The sequence below is a fragment of the Leopardus geoffroyi genome, chromosome D1, assembly GCF_018350155.1.
Source record: "Leopardus geoffroyi isolate Oge1 chromosome D1, O.geoffroyi_Oge1_pat1.0, whole genome shotgun sequence".
NCBI classification, from domain to species: Eukaryota; Metazoa; Chordata; class Mammalia; order Carnivora; family Felidae; genus Leopardus; species Leopardus geoffroyi.
Window position 1 is genome coordinate 18,477,643 of NC_059329.1, and position 26,880 is coordinate 18,504,522.

The 26,880-nt window shown below is 40.9% G+C and overlaps 1 long non-coding RNA gene across 6 annotated transcripts in view; it reads right to left on the bottom strand.

Annotated features, from left to right (window-relative positions):
* LOC123600812 overlaps positions 1-26,880 on the bottom strand; it is a 67,696-nt gene that overhangs the window by 20,278 nt on the left and 20,538 nt on the right. The window contains exon 1 of one of the 6 annotated variants that reach the window (XR_006713829.1): positions 7,436-7,480. The exons of 4 other annotated variants lie outside the window; for them this stretch is intronic. This is a non-coding gene — a long non-coding RNA (uncharacterized LOC123600812). Of the gene's footprint in view, positions 1-7,423; positions 7,481-26,880 lie in introns of those variants that run through there. One more of the 6 variants, XR_006713824.1, reaches the window with a different exon arrangement.

The window sequence follows — 26,880 nt, forward strand, 5'->3', positions numbered from 1 at the left end:
GAATATCTGAAATATAAAAGGCGCTCCTACAAGAGCAAAACACACATACACACACACACACAATCCGATTTAAAAATGGGCAAAGACCTGAACAGACATTTTTCCACGTAAGACATACAAATGGCCAGCAGGTACATGGAAAGGTGCTCAGCATTACTCACCAGCAGGGAAACGCGGATCAAAACTGCAGTGAGGTATCACCTCACACCTGATAGGATGGCTAGTATCAAAAAGACAAGAGATAACAATTGTCAGCAAGAATGTGAAGAAAAGGAAACGCTTGGCGCGTAGTTGATGGGAATGTAACTTGGGGCAAACCACTACGGAAAACAGGATGGAGGTTACTCAAAAAATTAAACCTCGGAAAAATGTAAAAATGGAACTCTCATACGATCTGGCAGTTCCATTGCCAAGTGTATATTCAAAGGAAATGAAATCACTATCTTGGAGAGGCATCCACACGCTTGTGCTCACTGCAGCATTACTCACAATAGCCACGGCACGAAAACCACCAAAGCGTCTGTCGATGGATTAATAAATAACACACACACACAACGGAATGTTTAGACAGTCTTTAAAAAGAGGGAAATCCTGCCATTGCAACAATACGGATGGACCTGGAGGGTTACTAGGCTGAGTGAATTAAGTCGGACAGAAAAGACAAATACTATCTGATCTGTCTTAAGTGTAGAATTTGAAACAGGTAAACTCACAGAAGCAAAGAGTAGAACCATGGTTGCCAGGGACTGGAGATGGGGAATTGAGGAGATGTCGATCAAAGAGTACAAACTTCAAGTTATAAGCGGAGTAAGCTCCAGGAATCTAACGCACAGCACAGTGACCATGGTTAACAATACTGTATATTACAAGTGGCTATCAGAGTAGATTTTGAACGTTCTCATATTAACACCAATCAATGATGTTATGTGATAAAGAGGGTGTGTTAACTAAACTCTTTGTGGTAAACATTTCACAAAAGATATGTGTACCAAACCATCACAATTGTACATCTTAAACTTACACATACCTTATATGTGATTATATCTCAGTAAAGCTTAGGGAAGACAAGTATAGCTAAGCTATAAGTTTTATATGTTCCAAAGTTTGAGTCTTATGATTTTATTTCTACTTCTGAGCTCAGTGTTTGGTAGATCTTAGGCATAACAGATGAAGAAATAAAACCTTATGGGACTTCAAACAATCAGCTGGTGAGAAATAAAATGTCTGGATTGAAAGTGCTATTCCCTACTATTCCCTAAGGAACATTCCCTAAAGGACATACAAATTACAACACCCATGTCTGGTTCAAACTAATGCAGACTGCTGCAAATACGAATCATTTTCAAATATTTATTTAAACCTTCTCGGCTTTTGATAATGTGGTGTAAATGAATGAGAGCATATTTTGAAATGATCTGATCGTTTGGGACAGATATTCAACTTACATAAATACAAATTGCTGCTATTATGTTTCTGCCTCACACTAGAGTCCTGAGCCAGCTTTTTAAATTTTATATATAAATTTGCTCACAAACTGGTAAGCCAAAGAGATATAGCAAAGGCAGCGCGCCAGGCAAATTTGCATCTGGATTCTCTGTAGGACTCTGGGTAAGTGTTGTCTTGCAGTTTCAGAGGCAAATTTATTTGCGTAGCACAGATGGCTGCCTCAAGAACAGTTTGTAACACAAATTGCTATTATAGTGTGTCATTCTCATTAATGTAGAGCCAGATCAGTTTTGCCCCAGTTACAAATGGATAAAAAGTCTATCTGTTTCAGGCTTTCAAATATACACATACATATATATTGAAGTATATTTTATATACATATATGTGTGTATATATATATATATACATATATATATATATATGTAGATATATACTATATATCTACTTTAACTCAGGAAGTAAAATAAGGATGGGTGAGCAGTTATAACTCATGCGTCTGCCTCTCTCTTGAGGAAACACTTTTAGGAGCTGGCATTCTGTTGTTTCCTCAGTCACTCCTTGCGACAGCCGGTACTTAATCCTCTCTTTTGTTTCCTGCTTATTTCACATCTGATCACGACTCAAACTAACTTCTCCTGAGGTAAAGCTATGACAGCCAAGAGGGTCTCCATGGACTTGTGGATTTAGTGTGATCGACAAGATCACGGAAAGCTTTTCAGAGGAAGTTTCTCTTGAACCAAGTCTTGGAAGATGCAAGGGAATAAGGTAGACGAACGAAAACGCATTCTATGGAGAGGAAGGCATGGTATACTTATTAATTCAGGCACAGGATAAATCTGGAGCTGAGAAGCAATAAACTGATAACCAGCTTAGTGTACTTACAGACACACGAGTTTTCTGACTTAGCTGGAGTTAAGAGATGAGCCTGGAGAAGTGACAAGATCATGAAGGGACTAGATTATGTAATGAGCGTGATTTTACAGACGTAGGCATTATTTACAGAAGTTAGTGTGATTGACAACCATTTCGCCTTACTTCCTATTTTGATTTTTCCTGTCTGATTTGAACCCACCCCCGTCTTTCTGGCCTGGGTGATCTAGCAGTTGGCCTCTGTCTCACCCGGTTAGCAGTGCTCTTGAGAGCATTATGAAACGCCCTCTAAGCTTGTCTCACATTCTCCCAGTTCAGTTCCCAACAACTGCCTGATTTGCTCATTATGCCTAAAACTAGAGAAATAAGAGTAAGAAAGGAGATAATTAATCCCTCTCTTCTCTAGCAGAGCGTTCCATGACAGACCGTATCAGAAGCTGCTAGCCTGAGCTTGGATTGGCTGCCCTTGGGTGAGACCCGGACCCCGACAGCAACAGGAAAGGTGGCTGTGGTAAAAGTGCAGAAATCACACAGTACAGAATGTGGCTGCCAAAGGCCACTCCTTCAGCAGAGGTTGTGAGTAGGGCCTTTTCACTCTCACCGGGCCACCCGTACGGCAGGCACAGCACTGGCACGGGATGAACACTCCACTCTACCACTTTGCCAGCTGCGCTGTCCTGAGCAAGTGACTTAATTTCATAAAGCACCAGACCTAGAAGCTTTACACTGAGAAGGAAAAGGACTTAATTTGCAGACTGACTGTGAGATTTAGAGGTAATATATTCATAGTATCTGTTTCATAGTAAGTGCTCAGTAAATGGTGATACGCATATCAAACGCTACATTTTTAATTTTTCAGAAGCACGTAATGTTTAACCCAGTTTACAGATGATGCTGTTCCTGACCACTCCCTCTATTGTCAAGCATTTAAAGTTTTCCCAATTTTCAATTTTATAATTAATGCTGCATTAAACATCATCATGAATATGGTTTTATCTTTTGAATTATTTTAAAATAAATCCTTATGATATTCCTCATTAGAACAATGGATGTGAATATTATTTCTATGCGTTTAATGCATATTGTCCAATAGGGATCCAAAATGAATTAAGGAATAATTCTTACAAATGTTGAGTTAACCAGTTATCTTGAACACATACCTAAATTAACTATTACACTTACTTACTTTTTCTTTTATAAGATGTAAATGATATTTTATTACCATTTGGATTTGTGTTATTATGATTAACACTATTAGATTTAAAATGTTTATTTTTTAAAAAATATTTTTAATGTTTATTTACTTTTGAAGGAGAGAGAGTGGGGGTGCAGAGAGAGAGGGAGACACAGAATCTGAAGCAGGCTCCAGGCTCTGAGCTGTCAGCACAGAGCCCGACGCGGGGCTCGAACACACAAACCAAAAGATCATGACCTGAGCCGAAGTCAGATGCTCAACCGACTGAGCCACCCAGGCGCCCCTAGATTTAAAATGTTTATTAGCTGATATTCCTTCTCTGACTCAATGTACCTTATTGATGAGGTTTACAAAGTATATGATATGCATATACATATATAAACACATATATACACACATATTAATCTCATTTATGACACTCATTATATATTTTATGTGTAATTTCATACATTAATAGATTTTCTACTTTGCCATACTCTTTGTAGCATCTGTTTTGGATCAGTTCTAGATTTAAAATGCATTCTAACATGTGGAAGAAATATTCCCTTTACTCTTTTTTTTTTCTTAAAAATTATTTATCATCAAGATGGTTGCTTAGAAAGACTAGTGAATGAGAGAAAATAAAAAAATGACTGGAAAAGAAAAAGACAAGGAAAAAATAAAAAACTGTTGGAATAAAAAAGGGTATGAACAAACACATGCTACAGGGATTTTAAAAAGAATATTGTGAACAACTTTCTGCCAATTGGAAAATGTAGACAAAATAGACAATTTCCTATAAATATAAATTGAATTTATTAAAACTGACTCAAAATAAAATAGAAAACTTGAAACATGGGGGAAAAAAACACCCTGAATTAGGAGTTTATAATGAATGTACAATCAATAGCGTAGCTAAATACATGGATAAAAAGTTAACCAACTTATATGTAGCTTCTGAATCATAGGGTTAGTTTCTAGGTTAAGCACCAGGACGTACTGAATTCCTAAAACTTGATCTAAAACTGATTTTATTACAATTTGAAAAAGCCCCATGATGCCCCTCTTTCTCTAGTGCCCTAATGCTACAGACTGAATATATCCTTCCAAAATTCACATGCTGATCCCCAATGTGATGATGTTAAAAGGAGGGGTCTTTGGGAGGTGATTAGGAGTGAAGCTCTTGTGAATGGAATTAGTGCCCTTATAAAAGAGGCCCCAGAGAGGAGATTCCTTATCTCTTTCTCCATGTGAGAACACAGGGAGGTGAAAAACAAAACAAACAAAAACCAAAACAACAAAAAACACAAAAACCAAACCAGAAGCAATGGCCATCTAAGAACCAGGAAGTGGGTGCTCGCTAGATACTGAATCTGCTGGTAAATTGATCTTGGACTTCCTAGCCTCCAGAATTGTCAGAAATAAATATTTGTTGTTTTTAAGCCAACCAGTTTATAGTATTTTTGTTATAGCATAATAATATGCTATTATGTTACAGGTGTTTTGTGTAGAACACCTAAGTATGTGCTGATTTTGCTTAATGGTTAATCTAGGGTTAACTCTCTCTCACAGTAGAGATATAGTTTACCTGGATTACCATTTAATACTATCCATGTTATACTCTATGGTATGCACTGAAAGTCTATGTCTCCCCAAAATTCATATGTTGAAGCCCTAACCCCAAATGTAATAATATTGGGAGGTTGGACCTTTGGGAAGTAATAAGGTCATGACAGTAGAGCCCTCATCAGTGAGATTAGTGCTTTTATAAAGAGTCATGAAAGAAATCATCTCTCTCTGCCATGTGAGCATGCAAGAAAAAGGTGGCCATTGTTAACCAGGAAGAGGTCTTCACCAAGAACTTGACCTGCTGGTACCCTGATCTCCACCTTCCAGCCTCCAGAACCAGGAGAAATAAATATCTGATGTTTCAGCCACCCAGTGTGTGGTATTCTGTTAGAGCAGTCTGAACAGACTAAGACACTACACCATACTAGTAGGAGAACTAGTAGGAGGGTGTATGAATATCCATGCTCTGAAATATATTTGCACTTTTACAATTAAAATATTCAAGTGATCCAATAGGAGAAGGGTACCCAAAATCTAGCCTTGATATTGTGTCATTTACTTACTGAGGGTTTTTCTTACTGTTCTATTGAAATATGCATCAGGATGCTTTCAACTGAAAGTAATAGAAAAACCAAGCAAAGCAATTTGACTCAAACAATAAAAAACCGACCAGCTGGCATTTACATGAGGTCCAGGGATGGGGCAGGCTCCAGGGTTGGTTGGTTGAGCAACTCACTTGTGTCATCAAGAACACAGCTTCTTTCCCTTTCTTTGCTCTATAACCACAGCATCTGTATCAATCCATGTCTGGTTTCCCCTCCAGGTTGGAGGACAGCTACCAACTACAATAAAGCTTGCTTACTCCTTTATTTACATCCAGCAGATGAGAGAAATTGCCTCTCCCTAAGCCACCAAAAGAGGAAGTCTTTATCTTCAGTTTTTGGGGACGAATTTACGTTTCCCCAAAAACAATGGTAGGGCTAGGTCCTTGAAACAATCACTGGCTCCCATCCAAGTACTAACCAGGCCCTACCCTGCTTAGCTTCCGAGATCAGATGAGATCGGGCGTGTTCAGGGTGGTATGGCCATAGACATGAAAAGCCCACAGCTAATATCATCCTCCATGGGGAAAAGCTGAGAGCTTTCTCCCTGAGATCAGGAACACGACAGGGATGTCCACTCTCACTGCTGTTGTTTAACATAGTGTTGGAAGTGCTAGCATCAGCAACCAGACAACAAAAGGAAATCAAAGGCATCAAAATTGGCAAAGATGAGGTCAAGCTTTCACTTTTTGCAGATGACATGATATTATACATGGAAAGCCCGATAGACTCCACCAAAAGTCTGCTAGAACTGATACATGAATTCAGCAAAGTTGCAGGATACAAAATCAATGTACAGAAATCAGTTGCATTCTTATACACTAATAATGAAGCAACAGAAAGACAAATCAAGAAACTGATCCCATTCACAATTGCACCAAGAAGGATAAAATACCTAGGAATAAACCTAACCAAAGATGTAAAAGATCTGTATGCTGAAAACTATAGAAAGCTTATGAAGGAAATTGAAGAAGATATAAAGAAATGGAAAAAGCATTCTGTGCTCATGGATTGGAAGAATAAATATTGTTAAAATGTCAATACTACCCAAAGCTATCTACACATTCAATGCAATCCCAATCAAAATTGCACCAGCATTCTTCTCGAAGCTAGAACAAGGAATCCTAAAATTTGTATGGAACCACAAAAGGCCCCGAATAGCCAAAGTAATTTTGAAGAAGAAGACCAAAGCGGGAGGCCTCATAATCCCAGACTTTAGCCTCTACTACAAAGCTGTAATCATCAAGACAGCATGGTATTGGCACAAAAACAGACACATAGACCAATGGAATAAAATAGAAACCCCAGAATAGACCCACAGAAGTATGGCCAACTAATCTTTGACAAAGCAGGAAAGAATATCCAACGGAAAAAAAGTCTCTTTAACAAATGGTGCTGGGAGAACTGGACAGCAACATGCAGAAGGATGAAACTAGACCACTTTCTTACACCATTCACAAAAATAAACTCTAAATGGATAAAGGACCTGAATATGAGACAGGAAACCATCAAAACCCTAGAGGAGAAAGCAGGAAAAAACCTCTCTGACCTCAGCCGCAGCAATTTCTTACTTGACACATCCCCAAAGGCAAGGGAATTAAAAAGCAAAAATGAACTATTGGGACCTCATGAAGATAAAAAGCTTCTGCACTGCAAAGGAAACAATCAACAAAACTAAAAGGCAACCAACGGAATGGGAAAAGATATTTGCAAATGACGTATCGGACAAAGGGCTAGTATCCAAAATCTATAAAGAGCTCACCCAACTCCACACCCAAAAAACAAATAATCCAGTGAAATGGGTAGAAGACATGAATAGACACTTCTCTAAAGAAGACATCCGGATGGCCAACAGGCACATGAAAAGATGTTCAGCGTCGCTCCTTATCAGGGAAATACAAATCAAAACCACACTCAGGTATCACCTCACGCCAGTCAGAGTGGCCAAAATGAACAAATCAGGAGACTCTAGATGCTGGAGAGGATGTGGAGAAACGGGAACCCTCTTGCACTGTTGGTGGGAATGCAAACTGGTGCAGCTGCTCTGGAAAACAGTGTGGAGGTTCCTCAAAAAATTAAAAATAGATCTACCCTATGACCCAGCAATAGCACTGCTAGGAATTTACCCAAGGGATACAGGAGTGCTGATGCATAAGGGCACTTGTACCCCAATGTTTATAGCAGCACTCTCAACAATAGCCAAATTATGGAAAGAGCCTAATGTCCATCAACTGATGAATGGATAAAGAAATTGTGGTTTATTTACACTATGGAATACTACGTGGCAATGAGAAAGAATGAAATATGGCCTTTTGTAGCAATGTGGATGGAAATGGAGAGTGTTATGCTAAGTGAAATAAGTCATACAGAAAAGGACAGATTCCCTATGTTTTCACTCCTATGTGGATCCTAAGAAACTTAACAGAAGACTATGGGGGAGGGGAAGGAAAAAAAAAAAAAAGAGGTTAGAGAGGGAAAAAGCCAAAGCATAAGAGACTCTTAAAAACTGAGAACAAACTGAGGGTTGATTGGGGTGGAAGGGAGGGATGGTGGGTGGGTGATGGGTATTGAGGAGGGCACCTGTTGGGATGAGCACTGGGTGTTGTATGGAAATCAATTTGACAATAAATTTCATATATAAAATTCTTTTTTAATTATAAAGAAACAATCAATCAATCAATCACTGGCTTCCTAACCAGGGCACATCAATGGAGCTCAAGTCAGTTCCTGGAAGTTCACTGCTGCCTTACAATGGGAAGGGGGAGCACATGTTGAGGAGTCAAACACTCTCCATCCACTACAAAAGATTTGCTCAGAAAACACTCATGTTTTCACTGGTGATACTTGATTGCACATTCATTTTGGAGTTTGCTAAGACAAAAGGAATTACAGTGTTTCTTCCAGTTAGTGTCTGAAGTAGATCTTTGCAAAGGTTATGTGTCAGTTTGAGATTGCTGTTACATTTCACTGGGTTTATAAAGAAACAAGACTCAAACATAAACAAAAAGGGTAAACTGATTTTTTTCAACTTAATCGGGAAAAAAAGTCAGTTGTTAAGATAAATCATTTTAAGCTAAAAGTTATAGCTAAATATTAAGGGCAATGAGCATGTCCAAAGACACACAGGAGAGAGCCTTTCGATCCAAGCAAGACCCTTCTCCTGACAATCTAAGTTTGTCCTATGCCACAGCGCATAAACATATACATGTTTATACACATATATCCAGTTTTATAACTGGATATAAAATCTGTTAGATATAAGATACAAAATCTGTTAGAAAGCATCAATGTGCTTTATCTGTAGGAAGTTTATCAGTGTGATGGCATCTACATGTATAGAATACATAGCATTTTCTCTCTGTAAAATTTGTATGAGGGAGTAATATATGCACATTGCAACAAAACTCAATGAGCATCAATAAGTAGACAGTAAAAGAAAAACAAAGTCTCCTTCTCAATTTCTCCAAGAGTCCTCCCCCCTCCAAAGGCCTAGGTTATCGCTTTCTTCTTTGTCCTTCCCCAGATAGTTTAGATATATGAAAACGCACATATATCCTTTTTAAAAATACAAATGGGGGCACCTGGGTGGCTATGTTGGTTAAGCACTCGGCTCCTGATTTCAGCTCAGATCATGATCTCACGCTTCATGGAATCGAACCCCCCATCAGGACTCACTAACCTGCTCGTGAACAGCGTGGAGCCTGCTTGGGATTCCCCTCTCCTCTCTCCCCCTCTCTCTGCCCCTCCCCTGCTCGTGTGCATGTGCACACTCTCTGTCTCTCAAAATAAACTTTAAAAAGATACAAATGGGAACATATGCCACCAACAGTTCCGTACTCTGCACATTTTCATTCAACAATTTATTCACACGTCTAGAGTGACCTAAATCTTGAACAGTGGCATGAATTCATCTTATGACCTTAGAGGTGAAGTGAGGGCAGCATTTGAGCTTAGGCAAAAAAAAAAAAAAAAAAAAAGTAGGAAGGAGTTCTCCAATACTCAGGCAGGGACGATGCAATAAATAGGAGGTCTGGAGGAAAATGCCACAGCACTGGAAGTAAGGGGAAAAATCTGCCTCTGCCTGCGACAGGTATGCTGTTTTGTTTCTGAAATTCCACATCTGAGTGAAATCGTATTTTTTGTCTTTCTCTGACTTATTTCACTTAGCATAATACTCTCTAGCTCCATCCAGGTCATTGCAGATGGCAAGGTTTCACGCGTTTTTACGGCTAACATTCCATTTTATGTATACACCACATCTTCTTCATCTGTTCATCAGTCAATGGACATTTGGGCCCTTTCCATACTTTGGCTACTGTTGACAATGCTATCATTAAACATCGAGGTGCACGTATCCCTTCAAATCAGCATTTTTGTATCCTTTGGGTAGCTACCTAGTAGTGCAACTGCTGGATTGTAGAGTAGTTCTATTTTTAACTTTTTGAGGAGGCTCCATACTGTTTTCCAGGGTGGGTGCGCTAGTTTGCATTCCCACCAGTAGTGCAAGAAGGTTTCCCTTTCTCCACATCCTCCCAAACACCCATTGCTTCCTGTGTTGTGAATTTTAGCCATTCTGACAGGTGTGAGGTGGTATCTCATTGTGGTTTTGATGTGTATTTCCCTGATGATAAGTGATGTTAAGCATCTTTTTCATGTGTCTCTTTGGAGAAATATCTACTCATGTCTTCTGCCCATTGTTTAACTGGATTATTGGTTGAATGGGCTATTTTTGAACAAAACGCCTTACATCCTCATGTATTATTCGTTTATTCCCTGTTTGAGATTCTCTAATCCACCACTAGATGGACCTGTTTGCTATTCTGTCTTTGGAGAAAAAACCGCTGCAGATTCAGGGAGGTCTTCCTAACAAGGATTTAGATCACTGATCTTAAAACAAGATTTGAGTTTAAAAAAAATAATTCATTCATATGAAATAGTGAATGACACATATTCCTATACTTAAATAATGGTAATGAAAACAAATACCTGTGTGTTAAGCCTCCTGGTTTAAGTAATAAAACACAACCCAATAAATCTGTTAAGCCAACTATACTCCCTCTCTGATCTTCTTCAATTTCTTACCATTCATATGAAACCAACATTCTGAATTATAAACTATTAGCTAATTTTTTAATGTTTATTTAGTTTTGAGAGAGAGAGAGAGGCAGAGAGAGAGAGGGGGACAGAGGCTCCAAGGCAGGCTCTGCACTGACAGCAGAGAGCCTGACGCGGGGCTCGAACTTACCAACGGCAAGATCATGACCCAAACTGAAGTTGGACGCTTAACTGGCAGAGCCACCCAGGCGCCCCGATTATCAGCTACTTTTAAAAATTCTCTCTCAAAAATAAATGTTAAAAAAATTTTTTAAATTAGTTTTACAATCCATGATGTATCACTCAACAGCATAATGTTTGATTTTTCTAGGTCTTGAAACTTACATAAAAGAACTTCCATTATATGCATTTCAAATGCTTTTCTCACTCTTCATTCTATTTCTGGGATTCATCCGTGTTGGTACGAATAGGTCTAGTGCTTTTTCAAACTGCTCTATGATATGCTGCTGTACAAGTAGACTAGAATTTGTTTATCCGTGTTAAGGATTTTAGACTTGCTTTGTTTCATTCAACACTGTGATTTCAAGATTCTCATTTTCATTATGCAGACAAAATTTAGACAGACTAAACACTGTTGATATGTAATCTGTATATAGTAATTCCAATATCAATGTTGGGAGTCTGATCCTTCAATTTATTATTATTTTTCTTTCCTGTTGACTTTCATTTACTTGGGCTTGTTTCTTCATGGGCTTTAGTAATTAAGAAAAAAACTGTGAGTATATGTTGCTTGGTGGAAATTCCTTTTTAAAAACATTTTTTCATGTGTATTTATTTTTGAGAGAAAGAGAGACAGAGTACGAGTGGGGGAGGGGCAGAGAGAGAGGGAGACACAGAATCCGAAGCAGGCTCCAGGCTCTCAGCTGTCAGCACAGCCCCAAGCGGGGCCCAAACTCACAAACCCCAAGATTGTGACATGAGCCAAAGTCGGGCACTTAACCAACTAAGCCACCCAGGCGCCCTGGAAATTCTCTTAAAATAGTGTTTTGCTTTTGTTTTCTCCCCCGCGCTAATATATATGCTTAATTAACTGCAAGGAGCTCTCCATTTTTCTTATTGGAAATTATTTCACCCAGTGCTCTGTTTGGATAATAGTCTCTGTCTTTAGCAATGATGAGGCAAGTATGCTTTCTTTTGGGCAAGGAAATCCACGATTATCATCTTCTCCAAAGATGAATATTTTAGAAAGCCTGGTGGCAAAGCTACTGCCATCTTTCACACGAGTCACATCAAGAGCAGCTTGTCTCTCTCTATTGGTGTCCCAGGTTAGCACGTTCAGTCAACGTACACAGGCTGGCGGAACTTGATGAAATGCCTAATTGATTTGGTCAAGCTCCAAATCAATCAAGAAGATGTCAGTCTGGGTGGTACCTACAAAGATTTTTCTCATTTCATAGAACTTATACTTGGCCTCCTCCGGCATAGTTTGATGAACAGCAACATGACCCTTGGGTCATAGATTCGATGCAAATTCTCACCACTATTGTCAATATTGAAGACATCCATAAAACTAGTAGGGTATCCTGTGTCAGTATACAGCCTGCCATCAATCTTAAGGAACACTGCAGGTAGATCTCCTTCTTCTCCTTTCAGAGCACACTTGAGTCTGTTCTTCAGTAAAATAACGAGAGGGCCCAGCAGATGCACAAAGGACATAAACCTCAGTTAGTATGTCTAGCATCCAAGGCTTTGGAGCTGCTACATGCTTCAAGACCATGAGTCATGACTGTTCTGGGTACAGAAAGAGCTGAAATCCATGTTTTATATCAATTATACAGGGAAGATTTGCTTTGCTCCTGCCAGGCATATAGGGACAATACCAACCTATGGTTACTTTAAAGTGAAATCTGGCTTGGTGGTATTCAGACCACACAGGTAGAGTGAATTCTGTCCCCAAAAGCAAGAGTGTATGCTTGTGGTTCAAACTTCTCAAGTAGATTCTTTTTCTCTTTTCCTACTCAACATACAGCCAACCTAAACAGGTAAGTTCCCCTTTGAGTGGTCAGTTTCTACATCAACCCTTTTTAGAGTTCCAACTTCTGTTAGAATCTTGGATTCTACCTCCTACCCTTCCTTAGATCCTGACTTTGCCTCCTGTCTACTAGAGGTCATTAAAATCCAAGTTCCAGGCCTTCCAACTTTGACTCACAAAAGATTGTTACTGCTATCCTAACAATACCAACAAATCAGATAAGCTACAAAATCAGTTTTTAAACCTACCAAGGAGATCGGGGCGCCTGGGTGGCGCAGTCGGTGAAGCGTCCGACTTCAGCCAGGTCACGATCTCGCGGTCCGTGAGTTCGAGCCCCACGTCGGGCTCTGGGCTGATGGCTCAGAGCCTGGAGCCTGTTTCCGATTCTGTGTCTCCCTCTCTCTCTGCCCCTCCCCCGTTCATGCTCTGTCTCTCTCTGTCCCAAAAATAAATAAAGGTTAAAACTGGCAAAAAAAATAAAATAAAATAAAAAAATAAACCTACCAGAGACCTGAGGACAGAAAATAAACCTAACTACACTAAAATCTAGAGGGTAAAGAGTCCTTCCCTTAACAGTCAAGACCTATAGATGTTTCATCCTAGCAGAGAAGCTGAAAGATGAAAGGAATGCATCATAGCAGGTGATAGGGTGAAGCCAGCCACATTTTCATGAATTTTTAATGACTGCAAGTGAACTAGCATGATGAACTAGAATCCCGAGGAGCCCCAGCCACAGAGTATGCACCTACCTGCTATCGACCATTGGCCCTCACCAAGGGCACATGGATCATATGCTAAAGGCTGCGACAGTGCAGAAGGGCTTGGAGAGACCCCGTATAAGGTGCTCAGATCTTTCCTAAGTAAATAGAATGCCCAGTGAAGTATACGAGCAAGGCAGGAAGAGGAGAGAACTCTTTCTCAGTCACTTTGGAGTGCAGAGCAGCAACTGCCAAAGACTGAAAGAAGAGTAGAGCAGAGAGAGCTCTCCTTGAGTATATAAAGATAGGGATGGAACTAAATAGCAAATAGAAATTTCTGGTGACTCAAAAAGCTAGAATACAGGCTGCGAAGCAGAAAGAAATCTCTCATGGTCCACAAAGCTGGTATCTAGGCTGTAAATTAACAACGAAATTTCTGAGGTCTTACAGGTACTTACTTGGTGTCTCTGCAGGGCTAGGGATTCTAGGCATTCTGACAGAAGGGCTGAGCAATTTTCTGGGGAAGAGACCATTTCCTTTAGCCTCTACTATTCTTTTATACACTGTGCAATGTACAATTAAAACTATGACATCTACAGGGGCGCCTGGGTGGCTCAGTCGGTTAAGTGTCCGACTCTGGCTCAGGTCATGATCTCACGGTCCGTGAGTTCAAGCCCCGCGTCGGGCTCTGTGCTGACAGCTCAGAGCCTGGAGCCTGTTTCAGATTCTGTGTCTCCCTCTCTCTGACCCTCCCCTGTTCGTGCTCTGTCTCTCCCTGTTTCAAAAATAAATAAAACGTTAAAAAAAAAACAAACTATGACACCTACAAAGAAACAAGCAAATGAAACTTACAATCATGAGAGGAAAGAAGCAGACCAAGAGATGAATCAGATATTGGAATTATGAGACAAGGACTCTAAAATAACCATGAAAACATGTTAAAGGATCTAATAGGAAAGCTGGACAACATTCATAAACATACGGGGAATCTCAGCAGAGAGAATGAAACAATAAAAACGATCAAATGGAAGTGCTAGAAATGGGAAACATAATATCCTAGTGAAGAATCCATTCGAAGGGATCAGAAGCAGCCTGGACACATGGAAGAAAATGACCTAAGACTTAAAGATAGTAGAAATTATATAAACCAAAATACAGAAATTGGACAGAAAATGCAATGAATATCTGCAATCTATGAGACATATATGAACTGGAGTACCAGAGAAAAAGAAGAGAATGGAGCAGAAGAAATTGTTAAAGACGCAATGGCTGAGAGTTTAACAGAATTGTTGAAAGATGTCAATTAGCAAACTCTAAGCGTGTATGCACACACGTGCGCATACACACACACGCACACACACACAGTACCCAGCACATCTAGGCACATCAGACTCAAGCTGCTGAAAACCAAGATAAAATTTCAAACCAGCCACATGTATTATACATAGGGAAACAACAGTGAGAAATACTGCTGACTTCTCATTGGAAACCAGGTGGGCCAGAAGACAATAGAAAGGCAACTTTTAAATACTTGAAAGGAAAAAAATACATCCTCCAAAAGCAACTGAAAAGTATGTTTTCAGACAGACAAAAGTGGAGAGATTTCATCCCCAGAAGAGCTGCATTGCAATAAATACTAAAATAAATAATCCTAAAATTTGTATGGAAATAACCAAAGTAATCATGAAAAAGAAAAACAAAGCTTAAGGTATCACAACTCCAGATTTCAAGACATACTACAAAGCTGTAATAATCGAAACAGTATGGTACTGGCACAAAACAGACACATAGATCAATGGAACACAATAGAAAGCCCAGAAATAAACCCATGATTATATGGTTAATTAATCTTTGACCACGGAGGCAATAATGTGCAATGGAAAAAAATAGTCTCTTCCACAAATGGTGCTGGGAACACTGGACAGCTACATGCAAAAGAATGAAACTGGCCCACTTTCCTAACCATACACAAAAGTAAATTTTAAATGTATTAAAGACCTAAATGTGAATCCTGAAACCATAAAAATCCTAGAGGAGAGTAGTACAGGTAGTAATTTCTCTGACATCAGCCATAGCAACATTTTTCAGGATATGTCTCCTGAGACAAGGAAAGCAAAAGCAAAAATAAGCTATTGGGACTACATCACAATGAAAAAGCTTCTGCACAGCAAAGCAAACAACCAACAAAACTAGACAATCTACTGAATGGGAGAGATATTTGCCAAGGACATATCTGATGAAGGGTGAGTATCTAAAATATATACAGAACTGATAAAATTCAACACCAAAAATCAAATGATTCAATTAAAAGATGGGCAGAAGACATGAACAAACATTTCTCCAAAGAAGACATACAAAATGGCCAACAGACACATGAAAAGATGCTCAGCACCATTAATCATCAGGGGAATGCAAATCAAAACTACAATGAGATATCATATTACACCTGTTGAATGGCTAAAATAAAAAGCATAAGAAACAACAAGTGTTGATGAGGATCTAGAGAAGAAAGATCCCTCTTGAACTGTTGGTGGGAATGTAAACTGGTGCAGCGATTGTAGAAAATAGTATGGAGGCTCCTCAAAAAATTAAAGATAAAATTACCATATGATCCAGTAATTACACTACTGGGAATCTGCCCAAAGAATACTAAAACACTAATTCAAAAGGATATAAACACCCCTATGTTTATTGCAGTATTGCTTACAATAGCCAAACTAGGGAAGTAGACCAAGATAAAGAAGATGTGAGGTATCTGTATACATAAATGGAATATTATTCAGCCATAAAAATAATGAAATCTTGCCTTTTCAACAACATGGATGGAGTTAGAGAATATAATGCTAAGCAAGATAATTCAAAGAAAGACAGATGCCATTATAATTTCACTCATATGTGGAATTTAAGAAACAAATGAGCGAAGGGGAAAAAAGGAGACAGATCAAAACGCTGACTCTTAACTACAGAGAACAAACAGATGATTACTGGAGGGAAGGTGAGTGAGGGGGGATGGGTGAAATAGGAGAAAGAGATTAAGAATACACTTTATCTTTTTTTTAATGAAATGTTTACTTGTTTGAGAGAACGAGCGTGAACACGTACACACACACCCACATGAGCAGGGGAGGGGCAGAGAGAGAGGGAGACAGAATCCCAAGTAGGCTCCACATCGACAGCAGAGAGCCCAAAGCAGGGCTCCATCTCACTAACAGTGAAATCATGACCTGAGCCGAAACCAAGAGTCAGACACTTAACTGTCTGAGCCACCCAGGCGCCCCTACACTTATCTTGATGAGCACTGAGTAATGTACGGAATTGTTGAATCACTACATTGTACACCCGAAACTAAGACAACAGTGTATGTCAACTACACTAGAAATAAAATTTTTAAAATTAAAAACTAAAAGACCCTGGACTACTTAAAGCAAAAGATAGCATTTTGTACCGTTTACAGCACACGTAGGAATAAAACACACAAAAAGTGCAATGTTGTCTAAGAAGCGATAAATAACATTGTAAGGTTCTTTTATTACTTAAAAGTAGTACAAGACTACTTGAAAATAAACTATACTAAGTTAGAGATGTATATTTTAATCTTTAAAACACCACTAAAAATGTCCCCAAACAGATATAAAAAATACTCAGTTCAAGTCCGCCAGCAGCTGCATAGCAATGAATGCATCAGGGAATGATGGGTGGGGGCTGGGTGCAGTGGGCAGGGGGGTTCAGGGGCTGTGGGTACACAGCAGCAACAGATCACTAATATACATGGAGATCCCCTTTCCAGTTTACTAATATCCCAGAGTTCACTAATAATCACCATGCTAATTTTAGGGTGTTACAATTTGGCTGCTGAAATTCAACAAGATATTCGTTTTCCTGACTCGCAGCTAGCAACCTCAGATCAATCACTGTGAACAGAAATGCCTTTCCTCATCGAAGTTACATACTTGTGTTGCTGTTGCCTGTATGCTTAGTCTGCAACTTTCTCAACGTTATCAATTACTCTTCTGTCTCTGGCTCGCTCTTGGATTTTCCTATAGTCTGAAAGAAAGAGCTAGCATTCCGGCACCATGTTATTTTACTGTCACATCACCAATTGCTCTAGCTTGGTGGATACTTTCTAGAACAACCAAGAAAAGATGACAATGTCTTAACCAACTTCTTTTCTGGGCACAGAACAAGCTCTGCTAGCTTTCCCACCTTGGATGGAGGGTTCTTCCTTGAAGTCCTCTCATCCACTTTGACTTAATCAGTTTTATATATATTTCTTAATGTATTTATTTTTGAGAGACAGAGAGAGAGAAACAGAGCGTGAGCAGGGGAGGGGCAGAGAGACAGGGAGACACAGAATCCCAAGCAGGCTCCAGGCTCTGAGCTGTCAGCATAGAGCCCGATGCGGGCCTTGAACTCGCGAACCATGAGAGATCATGACCTGAGCTGAAGCTGGATGCCTGACTGAGCCATCCAGATACCCCTATGTTTTCTTTTTAAAAAATCAGCATAAAATTCATGTAAGATTAATCATTTTAAAGCGTACAATTCGGTGACATTTAGTACATTCACAGTGTTGTGCAACCATCACTTTTATCTAGTTCAAAAACATTTCCATCACCCCAAAAGGAACCTCATATCCATTAAGCAGCCACTCTTCGTTTTCTCCTTCTTCCAGCCCCTTGCAACCGCTCATCTGCTTTCTCTCTGTGGACTTACCTACCCTTTTATTTATTTTTTTTTAATTTTTTTTTTTCAACGTTTATTTATTTTTGGGACAGAGAGAGACAGAGCATGAACGGGGGTGGGGCAGAGAGAGAGGGAGACACAGAATCGGAAACAGGCTCCAGGCTCTGAGCCATCAGCCCAGAGCCTGATGTGGGGCTCGAACTCACGGACCGTGAGATCGTGACCTGGCTGAAGTCGGACGCTTAACTGACTGCGCCACCCAGGCGCCCCTCTACCCTTTTATTTTCTATAAACTTTACTTATATATTGTATATAAATTAAATCTATGTGATCTCTTGTGTCTGGCTTCTCTCACTTAGATTCAGTTCCATATTTTATGGTCATTTTCAACAGACCATCTCAAGTATTGATTTTGCATTAGCTATTACTTTTTGGAAGCAAGTAATGAAACACATTTGAACCCATCCCTAGATCAGCAGAACAAAGTCTCATTATGGTGGAACACTTTTCAGATATTCCCATTATTTTGTACAACACGCTTTGTCTACAGAATGCTGATGCAATGTGCTATAGTGTTTCTTACGCCTCAGAGAACGTGAAGAGCTCCTTCAACTTTTGCTTGCAGACAGGCACACACCCTATATTACTTGGTGGATACAAACTGTTGCAATGTGAATGATGTCTTTCCACAAGATGTTCTCAATATTGTTTCGGTCTATTTCAAATGTGGTGGCTTGGGATTTCTAGATTTGCAATTTCCTATTTCACCCTTTCTAACATTCCTTGTCAATGGTGACCTAACACAAGCCCACAAAACTAACCCAAGAAATGGTTCATTGTTAGCCTTTCCCTAAGTGTGTTTTCCAGAATGTTCTTCAGACACTAAGGGGAAAACCAGAGTAGTTAACACTGTTGATAATGCTGGCCTAAGTTAAAGGATGGTGTCTTTATTGCAGGTTTTCTCAGACTCCTTAATATAAGTATACGTACTGTAATTCTCTAAGAATGAGTCAGAGTTTTGGGGAGACTTGGTGGCTCAGTCAGTTGATCAGGTCATGATCTCAGGGTTCATGAGTTTGAGCTCTGCCTGCATCAGGCTCTGCTGTCAGCACAGAACCTACTTTTGGATCCTCTGTCCACGCACCCCGGCCCCCCCCCCCCCCCCCCCGCCGCGCCGCCCCGCTCTCTCTGCCCCTCCTCTGCTTGTGTTCTCTCTCAAAAATAAATATTTTTTTTTAAAAAGAACAAGTTAGAGTTTTAAGATTTTCTCAAATGTATCTGGCTGTAAAATCCTTTACTGACCAACTGCATCATAGCACCAACATCCCACAGAACATTTGGGGAAATACTTATGCAATGTGGTGGATTGTCTGCTGTCAACTGAGGACCTTTTCCTTCAACTTTTTATGTTGTCAGCCAAAAGGTCTCTTTCAGCATGTTTTAGAAGCTTCCTTCTTATTGTTGATTCTAATATCCCCTAGCAGTTGGATGTGCCTTATTGATGGAGGAATCATCACTCTTCCCGCCAAATTTGGAAGCATATTCGTTACATTCCTGAGGATCTCTTTCTGGGGGCGGGGCGGGGGTAGATTTGGCCCATACAAGGCACTCGTAGGACACCTGAAGAACAGGTGAGGAAGCCATTATTTACACCAGAACTGGCACGTGGACTTGTGGGCAGAGGGCAGACAGAAGGTTTGCAGTAGCTTCCAGGAGCCTTTTGTGAATTTCCTGTGTCAGTACTGTAGGTAGCTAACATTATCTATGGCAGCTTCCCGTGATTCTATGGTCTCTACCTTTCTGGAACCCTGACCTTTACTCCATCCAGATATTCCTGAAATTTTTCAGGTATCTAAATACATGTATTAAATCCCTTCTTGTCAAATATCTGTTTTCTGATTTCCTGTCTGAATCCTAACTAATAACTAGTTTGCTGTCGGTATTGGTTCCAAGAAACAGATCCTTAAGAATTGACCATAGAGAATTAGTTTTCTTTCCCGATTATACATGTAATCAGGGATGACCTTCCTAGCAGAAATGACACTAGTAATCCATGGAATTCAGTGAGAAGTAACTATTAAAAATCATTACTGGGGCACCTGGGTGGCTCAGTCGGTTAAGTATCCAACTTCAGCTCAGGTCATGATCTCACGGTTCATGGGTTTGGGTCCTGCATTGGGCTCTGTACTAACAGCTCAGAGCCTGGAGCCTACCTCAGATTCTCCCTCTCTCTCTGCCCCTCCACTACTCGTGTTCTCTCTCTCTCTCTCTCTCTCTCTCCCTCTCTCTCTCTCCCTCTCCCTCTCTCCTTCTCTCTCTCAAAAGTAAATAAACATTAAAAAAAATCATCACTTATAGTTAAAACAACAGGACCTTCAGGTGGAAATGAGGAGTGTAATAACTACAAGGGTGGGCTAGGTGCTTCGGACTAAACATCCCACAGAAGCAAAAGGACAAGCTCACTTCTTTAAAATCTTGGGTCAAAGCACTCTTAGAGCACCAAAGAACATCCAAGAGCCCCTTGGAAAAGTCTCCTATCCCTTGTAGTCTTGGGGGTTGATATTTCCAAAAAAAACCCAAAAACCCAAAACAAAACATAACCAGATTTAAATTGATACTTATTGCAAAATTACAATACAGACTGTGGTCACAGCCTTGTCAAGTCTCTTACATCAAATTTTGGGTGTTAATTGAAAAAAATGGGATCTTGAATGAAATGATGACATTTGTATGCACTTCAATGACTGTGACACTTGAATATCTGTATACTTCCCTTCCAGTAGAATTAGCCCATTTTCCCATCAAAGGTTAGCCTCTCAGGCTTGAAGATCCCATAATTTTCTCACTTAAAGTAGATTCGGGCTCTCCTCAAATGCACCCCCACCATCTCACATTGCATTTAGACATATAATTAGAGTCATAGCCCATCACAATCTAGGACAGGGGTTGGCTTTTTTTTTTTTTTTTTTCTTAAAAAGCCACATTGTATTTTTTAAATTTTTTTAATGTTTGTTTATTTTTGAGAGAGACAGAGCATGAGTGGGGGAGGGGGAGAGAAAGAGGGAGACACAGAATCTGAGGCAGACTCCAGGTTCCGCGCTGTCAGCACAGAGCCTGTCGTGGGGCTCAAACCCACAAGCAGCGAGATCATGACCTGAGCTGAAATCTGATGCTCAAACAACTGAGCCACCCAAGCACCCCTTAGAAAGTCACATTGTAAATATTTTAGGCTTGCAGGCCACATAGTCTGTGTCACCACTATTCAACATTGCTGTTGTAGGGCAAAAGCAGATATAAACAATATGTTAAAAAAAAATGGGCATGGTTGTACTCTGATGAAACTTTATTTACAGTAACAAGTAATTCACAAAGCAGAATTTACTAATTCCCCGTCCTACAGGGATACGTACAAGGATGGACCTGGGAAGAGGGAACTTCTACTCATTTGCAGGTTTTTACCTGTACATATGCTATATGTTAATAACAGTTTACTTAAAACAATGATAAGTATGCTGGACTTTCAAGGAAGATGGCAGGGTAGGAAGACCCAGGACTCACCTTGTCCCATGAGTACACCCAGATAACATCCACATCAGTGTAAATGACCCAGAAAACAACCCAAAGACTGGCAGAACAGACTCTCTGCAGACAAATGTAGAGAAGAGACCACATCAAAGAAGGTAGGAAGGGCGGACACTTGCTCCAGAGCCAAACTAACCCATCGAACTGTCTGCAGGAGGGAGGGAAGCCAAGAGTATGGAAAGGGGAGAGGAACAGGCCCCCACCAGGTACCCCAGGCACGGGGGACCTACACCGGAAAGACAAATCCCCGTAGCATTTGGCTTTCCAAACCAGAGGGCCCTACCTTTGTGACTTCTTACAACTAGGGGGGCTTAACACCCAGAACATTAAAAATCACCAAGCTTGGGTCTGGGAGAGCTGAGAGGGTGACAGGAAATGGAGTCCCTGACCCTAAAGAGACAGCACAACAAACAGCCCCACTGAGATACAGCATAGAAAGAGTAATTTGAAAAATGCCTAGGGTTCATAGGAGGGGAATTTATTTGCTAATCTCAGAGCATATGCAAGACAGGCAGGATCTTTGGGAGACTTCTCCAAGAACAAAAGAGCTGGTGGGCACCATTTCCCTCCTCTGCCCTCCAGCCTAGATACATGGATACCTGTGGGAACCAGCTCGGAGTGAACATTCTCCACCCAACTTGCTAACAGTGCACCTGCGCCCATGCTTTCCTGCAGACCCACCCCTCTCCATCCTGGCCTGGGCAGGAATTTCCCAAGGTGGCTGCAGTTTCCCTCCCACAGTAGACTGGCACACCACGCCCCAGCATTCTTCTACAGACACACCAGCTCCAACACATCCTTGGCAGGAGTCCACCCAAAGTGCTGCAACAAGTCTGCCAGCTTTGCCAACAGCCCCACCAGCGACCAGCACCATCCCAAAGTGACTCCTGCTCCAGAGAGGGCAAGATAACCACACACATCAGTCTGACTGTGGGGCTAGCAATGGGCTAGGGGCAAATACCTGGTCCGACTGCAGCCCTGCCCGCCTCCCGCCAACAAAAGCTTCTCAGGAGACAACACAGGGAAAGCGTCCTGTGGTTCAGTGCTACCATAGCTCTGGCAAATGCCTGGTCTGACTCAACTCAAGCCCAGGGTGGTCCCACGCTGGCCCACTAACAACACAGGGACCAGACCCTCCCCACAACAAAGAGAGCCACTGCAGCTGACTAGACTATAGGTAAAAGCAGCTCAGCCACAAGAGCAGTGCCCATGCAACACACATGGGAAATGCCCCTGAAGTGGCAGATTTGGGGAAAGGGGGTACTGCATTACAGGGCACTAGAGGACCTCTTCTTCGTAGACCACCACTTTCAATGTTTTATTTATTTTTGAGACAGAGAGAGACACACAGCATGAGCAGGGGAGGGGCAGAGAGAGAGGGAGACACAGAATCCGAAGCAGGCTCCAGGCTCTGAGATTCAGCACAGAGCCCGACGCGGGGCTCGAACTCACGGACCATGATATCATGACCTGAGCCGAAGTCGGACGCTCAACCAACTGAGCCACCCAGGCGCCCCATAAGACCACCACTTTCAAGAGCAGAAGACGTTCATGAGTTTCGTAACCCATAGAAACAGACACAGAGAGTTAGACAAAATGAGGGGACAAAAGAATATATCTCAAATGAAAGAACAGGCCAAAATCACAGCAAGAGATAAACAAATGGAGATAAGCAATATGCCTAATAGAGAATTTAAAGTAATGGTCAAGGGAGCCTGGGTGGCTCAGTCGGATAAGGTCCAACTCTTGATTTCAGCCCAGGTCATGATCTCACAGTTCAGGGAATCAAGCCCCATGCTATTAGCACAGAGCCTACTTGGGATTCTCTTCTCTCTCTCTGCCCCTCCCCCTGCTCACACTCTCCCTCTCTCTCTCTAAATAAACATTAAAAAAAAATTAAGTAATGGTCATAAAGATACTCATTATGCTTGACAAAAGAGTGGAGGACCTCAGTGAGACCCTCAACAAAGATACAGAAAGTAAAGAAAAAAAAAATCACAGATGAAGAACTCAATAACTGAAATTAAAAATACACTAGATGGAGAGGTGCCTGGGTGGCTGAATCTGTTAAGCGTCTGACTTCAGCTCAGGTCATGATCTCGCAGTCCGTGAGTTTGGGCCCCGTGTCAGGCTCTGTGCTGACAGTTCAGAGCCTGGAGCCTGCTTCGGATTCTGTGTTGCTCTCTCTCTCTCTCTGCCCCTTTCCCGCTCACATTCTGTCTCTGTCTCCCTCTCTCAAAAACAGATAAACATTAAAAATATATATACTAGATGGAATAAGTAATAGACTAGAAGAAGCAGGAAAATGGGTCAGCAACCTCAAGGACACAGCAATGGAAAGCAATCAAGCTGAATGCGAGAGAGAAACAAGAACAACAACAACAACAAACAGACTTAGGGAACTCAGTGACACAATCAAGCATAGTAACATTTGCAATATATTGCAAATCCTAGAAAGAGGAGAGAGAGAGAGAGAGAGAGAGAGAGAGAGAGAGAGAGAAAATGGGGGGTAGAAAATTTATTTGAACAAAAAATAGCTGAAAACTACCCAAACCTGGGAAAGGAAACAGAAATCCAGACCCAAGAGGCACAAAGAACTCCCAACAAAATCAAACCAAGGAGGTATACACCAATACACACAGCAAAAAGTAGTAGTAAAAAGAGAATTTTTAAGCAGCAAAGAGAAAACAGTTACATACAAGAGAAACCCCTTAGGGCTATCAGCTGATTTTTCATCAGAAACTATGCAAGCCGGAAGGGAGTTGCAAGATATATTCAAAGTGATGAATGAAAAGAAAAAAAAAAACTCCAACCAAGAGTAGTCTATCTGGCAAGGCTACCATTCAGAATGGAAGGAAAGAGAAAGTTTCCCAGACAAAAAGGTTGAAGGACTTCATCACCACTAAACCAGACTTCAGGATATGTTAAAGGGAACTCTCGGAGCTGAAAGGAAAGACCGTAAGTAAGGGTAAGGAAAACACAAAAGCAGTAAAATTAAGTATATCTATAAAAAATCAGTCCAAAGGGATTAACAAAATAAAAGGATGTAAAGTATGACACCACATACCTAAAATGTGGGCAGGAGGGGGGAGGAGGAGTAAAAATGTAGTGCTTTTAGAACAGGTTCAAACTTAAGTGACCATCAACTTAATATAGACCGCTATATGCAGAGGTGTTAAATATAAACCTAACGGTAAGCACATATCAAAAACTGCTAACAGATATGCAAAAAAATAAAGAGAAAGGAATCCAAGTATTCCAAGTAAAGAAAGCCAACTAACTGTGAGACAAAAGAGCAAGAAAGGAAAAGAGAACTACAAAAACAACCATAAAATGAGTAGCAACATGGCAATAAATACATACCTATCGATAATTACTTTGAATGTATTCTGAATGAGTATTCAGAATATCCCAACCTAAAAGAGTAAAATTCACATTGTTTTTCAAGCATGCATGGAATATTCTCCAGAACAGATCACAAAACAAATCTCAACAAATTCAAAAAAACTGAACTCATACTATGCATCTTCTCTGACCACAAGGCTATGAAACTAGAAATCAACCACAAGAAAAAATCTGGAATAACACAAATTCATGGAGCTTAAATAACATGCTACTAAACAACAAATGGTTCAACCAAGAAATCAAAGAGGAACTTTAAAAAATACATGGAGGGGAGTCAACAAGGTAGAAAAATAGGGGGACACAAAGTTCCTTCATCCCTCAAACATAGCAGTATTAAGGCCAGAAGTTTTGGAATTCTAGGAATCAAGGCTACAGAGTGACAGAAACATCTCCAGGGGCCCAAGGGGACAACCTGGAGGGCCACAGGTGTGTGCTTGCAAACTTGGAGAGATAAAACAGGTGGTGTAGGCACGGAGGGGAAGGATCCCTTTCTGTGGAGAGATGAAAGGAAGAGAAAGAGAGGCTGTGGAAGTGTAGGGTTGTATCTGGACAAGAGGAAAACCTCCCCAGACCACGGACTGGACCAGGGAATGGAAAAAATGGATAAAGAACCAATTTCTAACTTGCAAATACCCTTAAGAGTGAGGATCCAGGACTGTGGGTCTTCCTCCGGACTGGGGCCAGCTGCCCTGCGCACAAACCTAGAGGGGGAAGGAGCCATCCCAGGGTTCGGAAGTGAGCTCAGAGGCGCAGTTGGAGAGAGCAGTCCCCTCCCTTGAGTGCTTGGGAAGAAGGTATATATACCTGTTCCAAGGACAAAAGACCTTGCAGACACCCGCCAGCCAGAGGCTCTTTGTCAGCTGGGTAGAGTGGCACTACTCCGGAATCAGGGCGTGTGGAGTGGGATCCTTTAAGACGCTGGGGTTTGAATCCCAGGCGAACACATGGGAGGCGCTGGAAACTGTGCAGCAGGAGAAACCAGCTCACTCATGCCCGTGCAGCTCTGTGAGGACAGCCTGAACAGAGTGGTCTGGGACACCCGGTCCGGGGAGGAAAGACTGGGGTGTCACCATTGGTCTCCCCATCACCGAGGTGGGGCTTCAGGGAACAAGACATCAGGCCCACAGCGGAGGGGGGACCTGCTCACACCAAACCCCACCCCTCTGTGCTTGGTAACTGCGGATCTACTGGAGCAAGATTGACACTGATCAAACCAGACAGCCCCTCCTCCAGACCAGCACAGCCACCAGTTCCAAGGCACTGTCAGATATCGGTCCAGTGGCTTTGCATTTTTTGGATCTGATTCTTGGTCAATTCTTACTACATATATATATTCTTGATCAATTATTTATTGGTCAATTGCATCTTGGTCAATTATATTTATATATATATTCTTGGTCAACTCTTATGTATATATATGTGTATATATATATATGTGTATATATGTACATATATATGTGTGTGTATATATATATGTGTGTGTGTGTGTATATATATATTTCTTTTCCTCCTCTTATTTCTTCCCTTCTCTATTCTGGTTGTTGATTTGTTTAGGCAGACATTTTTAATCTATTCTTTTCACACCTCTTCTATATCTCCTTTATTTGCCTGTCTCTCTCTCTCTCTTTCTCTCTCTCTCTCTCTGGATTAAGCCATATAGTTTCTCTGATTCTCTGCCTGGTCAATTTTTTTTTTTCTTTTCTTTTATCTCCACCCCTGTCATTTCTCTCTTTGTATGAGAGATAAGGCTTCTTCCACCACCAC